This window comes from Palaemon carinicauda, chromosome 15 (genome assembly GCF_036898095.1).
Source record: "Palaemon carinicauda isolate YSFRI2023 chromosome 15, ASM3689809v2, whole genome shotgun sequence".
NCBI lineage: Eukaryota > Metazoa > Arthropoda > Malacostraca > Decapoda > Palaemonidae > Palaemon > Palaemon carinicauda.
In genome coordinates this window covers 136,493,114-136,498,113 of record NC_090739.1, presented here as the reverse complement: position 1 = coordinate 136,498,113, position 5,000 = coordinate 136,493,114, and positions in this window count along the sequence as shown.

Sequence of the window (5,000 nt, the reverse complement as noted above, 5' to 3'; positions counted from 1 at the left end):
CTTTTCCAACTACGGGTATATCTTAGGATGTAATAATAATAATAATAATAATAATAATAATAATAATAATAATAATAATAATATCTGTTTCAAATGTGACATCAGATTAACTAGATATTTTTCTGACAAAATTACATCGTATTTTTTAAATACACTCAACGGATATACTTATATAAAGAGTTCATACAAAATCTGTATATAAAAAGCTTTATTTAAATCCTCTAAAATTATCTAGTAATCTGTTCCGTACAAGAATTAAATAGATAGTAATTAAAACAACCAATCAATTATTATTATTATTATTATTATTATTATTATTATTATTATTATTATTATTATTATTATTACGATTACGATTATTATTATTATTATTATTATTATTATTATTATTAGTAGTAGTAGTAGTAGTAGTAGTAGTAGTAGTAGTAGTTGCTAGGCTACAACCCTAGTTGGAAAAAGCAAGATGCTACAAGGCCAGGGGCCCCAACAGGGAAAATAGCCCATTGAGGAAAGGAAACAAGGAAAATTAAAATATTTTAAGAACACTAACATCAAAATAAATATCTCCTATATAAACTATAAAAACTTTAACAAAACCACAGGAAGAGAAATTAGATAGAATAGTATGCCCGAGTGTACCCTCAAGCAAGAGAACTCTGACCCAAGTCAGTGGAAGACCATGGTACAGAGGCTATAGCAATATCCAAGACTAGAGAACAATGGTTTGATTTTGGATTCAGAACCTAGAAGTGGTAATTGGAGAATGTTCTTTTTACATCATTATATCAAATAATTCGTGTCTTAAATGTCAACTTTATAAAAATTGTCGATTGCAAATGTTCAGTAATCACAATTTTTCCATCAATAGTTCACCTAAAATTATATATTTAAGAAAATTTCTTATCATTCCTGTACAATAATGAGCAAGGCCCACCCTCTCTCTCTCTCTCTCTCTCTCTCTCTCTCTCTCTCTCTCTCTCTCTCTCTCTCTCTCTCTGTATATATATACATATATGTATATATATATATATATATATATATATATATATATATATATATATATATATATATATACATATATATATATATATATATATATATATATATATATATATATATATATATATATATATATATATATATATATATATCTGGTCCCGCCCAGATCTCCTCGTCCCTCGGGTAGGAGGAAAGGGAGTAGTCATACCCTATTGAGAAGGAGGATGCGTATACGTGTGTGTTAATATATAAATATTTAGCTGTCATTAAATGACAGGTCGCGTACACTGGTTGCGGATAAAAGAGATATTTATAAAAATGAGGAATTCAATAGAATATGTGAATAAATAATAATATAACTGAATTTCACAATCTAATTACTTAAGAGTCGGGATGATCTTATAATTCCAAATAATTATCCACATCTGCTACCAAAACCCTATATCCTGATTCAACTTTGGAATAGAAAAAGATTCATAACTAACGTCCAGGTGATCAAAGAGTGGCCTTAGGGAAAAATCATGCAGCAGTTACTGTTACATTCACAGCTAGATGAAGGATGATACTTCAAATACTATATATATATATATATATATATATATATATATATATATATATATATATATATATATATAAAGGAATCACAGACAAAATCATTAACCTCCTCTTTTAACTGTAATCTCAGGATTCAACCACAGCAAACAATCTCCGAATAATCTCATGATTCACCAACAACAAACGATCTTTGAATAATCTCATGATTCACCAACAACAAACGATCTATGAATAATCTCATGATTGACCAACAACAAACGATCTATGAATAATCTCATGATTCACTAACAACAAACGATCTCCGAATAATCTCATGATTCACCTACGACACACGATCTATGAATAATCTAATGATTCACCAACGACACACGATCTATGAATAATCTCATGATTCCCCAACGACAAACGATCTATGAATAATCTCATGATTCCCCAATGACAAACGATCTATGAATAATCTCATGATTCCCCAACAACAAACGATCTTTGAATAATCTCATGATTCACCAACAACAAGCGATCTTTGAATAATCTCATGATTCCCCAACAACAAGCGATCTTTGAATAATCTCATGATTCACCAACAACAAGAGATCTTTGAATAATCTCATGATTCGCCAACAACAAGCGATCTATGAATAATCTCATGATTCACCAACAACAAACGATCTTTGAATAATCTCACGATTCACCAACAACAAACGATCTATGAATAATCTCATGATTCACCAACAACAAACGATCTATGAATAATCTCATGATTCACCAACAACAAACGATCTATGAATAATCTTATGATTCACCAACAACAAACGATCTCCGAATAATCTCATGATTCACCAACAAAAAACGATCTCCGAATAATCTCATGATTCACCAACAACAAACGATCTCCGAATAATCTCATGATTCACAAACAACAACCGATCTAAGAATGATCTCATGATTCACCAACAAAAAACGATCTATGAATAATCTCATGATTCACCAACAACAAACGATCTATGAATAATATCATGATTCCCCAACGACAAACGATCTTTGAATAATCTCATGATTCACCAACAACAAACGATCTATGAATAATCTCATGATTCACCAACAACAAACGATCTATGAATAATCTCATGATTCACCAACAACAAACGATCTCCGAATAATCTCATGATTCACCAACAAAAAACGATCTCCGAATAATCTCATGATTCACCAACAACAAACGATCTCCGAATAATCTCATGATTCACAAACAACAACCGATCTATGAATGATCTCATGATTCACCAACGACAAACGATCTATGAATAATCTCATGATTCACCAACAACAAACGATCTATGAATAATCTCATGATTCACCAACAACAAACGATCTCCGAATAATCTCATGATTCACCAACAAAAAACGATCTCCGAATAATCTCATGATTCACCAACAACAAACGATCTCCGAATAATCTCATGATTCACAAACAACAACCGATCTATGAATGATCTCATGATTCACCAACGACAAACGATCTATGAATAATCTCACGATTCACCAACAACAACCGATCTATGAATGATCTCATGATTCACCAACGACAAACGATCTTTGAATAATCTCATGATTCACCAACAACAAACGATCTATGAATAATCTCATGATTCACCAACAACAAACGATCTCCGAATAATCTCATGATTCACCAACAAAAAACGATCTCCGAATAATCTCATGATTCACCAACAACAAACGATCTCCGAATAATCTCATGATTCACAAACAACAACCGATCTATGAATGATCTCATGATTCACCAACGACAAACGATCTATGAATAATCTCACCATTCACCAACAACAACCGATATATGAATGATCTCATGATTCACCAACAACAAGCGATCTTTGAATAATCTCATGATTCACCAACAACAAACGATCTATGAATAATCTCATGATTCACCAACAACAAACGATCTTTGAATAATCTCATGATTCACCAACAACAAGCGATCTTTGAATAATCTTATGATTCACCAACAACAAACGATCTATGAATAATCTCATGATTCACCAACAACAAACGATCTATGAATAATCTCATGATTCACTAACAACAAACGATCTATGAATAATCTCATGATTCACCAACAACAAACGATCTATGAATAATCTCATGATTCACCAACAACCAACGATCTATGAATAATCTCATGATTCACCAACAACAAACATCCTTCGAATTATCCTCAGAGAATATCATCCTTTCAAATTTACAAAACGATATTAAAAGGTGCGAACTATAAGATAAACTTTATCTGCTACGACTTAAATCATTCCTCAACTCCAATATATAACCCCACCATCATATCCCATAACAATAAGTCATTAGCATAAAAATAAGTTTGATTCGCTGAAAATATACCACAAACAGAGAAAAAACTAAATAAAAATAAATATATCTGCTCGGAGGATCTGACTAGTTTTGTATCTAGTATTTAACACCAAAAATATATCAGTAAGAAATTATTGAAATTGTTAGAGTATTATTACTAAAATTAACCAAATTATTAGTCAAAATGATTTAATTTCTGTATAAATACAGCTATTCGTAACCCGCATCAAATTAGAATAAATCTCCAATTTTAGTTGTATCATTAACCAAATAAAATTTCATCACAAAGTCAGTCGTCTATTTAAAATAAATTTAGTAGAGCGAATATCTTGTACCCCTCTCTTGTAATATCCATAAGACATTGCGCGGTGGAAACACATAGTGTATTTCATTACAGTATACTATAATTTCTTCCGTTACAGCCAAGTTCTTACTTAATTTCAGTGCTGCATATAATCACGAGATATCCATACCATCGGACTCATGTGTTTAAACTTTAAAACAAAACATTAAAGCTCTACGGGAAGTTTACATCTAACTTCGTGACATGATTTTTTTTTTCTTTTACAAGCATTACATGAGCACCAAATAACAATAATCAATTATACAAATTGTTCGATTTTTATAAACCTCCCAGATATCATTGAATATTTACATTCGAGGCAAAGAAAGGAACTAACTCGAGTAAGGAATCCAAACCAGAATATCAAAGATTTAATTTTTAAAAAAATAATTAATAATAAGCATTGAATAATTAATTTCGAAGCAAAGAAAGGAGCTAACTAGAATATGGAACCCAAACTAGAATATCAAAGATTTAATTGATAAAGAATAAATTAATAATAATCCTTGAATATTTAATTTCGAGATAAAAAGGAAGAACTAACTCGAGTAAGGAATCCAAACCAGAAAATCAAAGATCTAATTAACAAAGAATAAATTAATCCTTGAATATTTAATTTCGAGATAAAGAGAAGAACTAACTCGAGTAAAGAATCCAAACTAGAATATTAAAGATTTGATTAACAAAGAACAAATTAATAATAATCATTGAATATCTAATT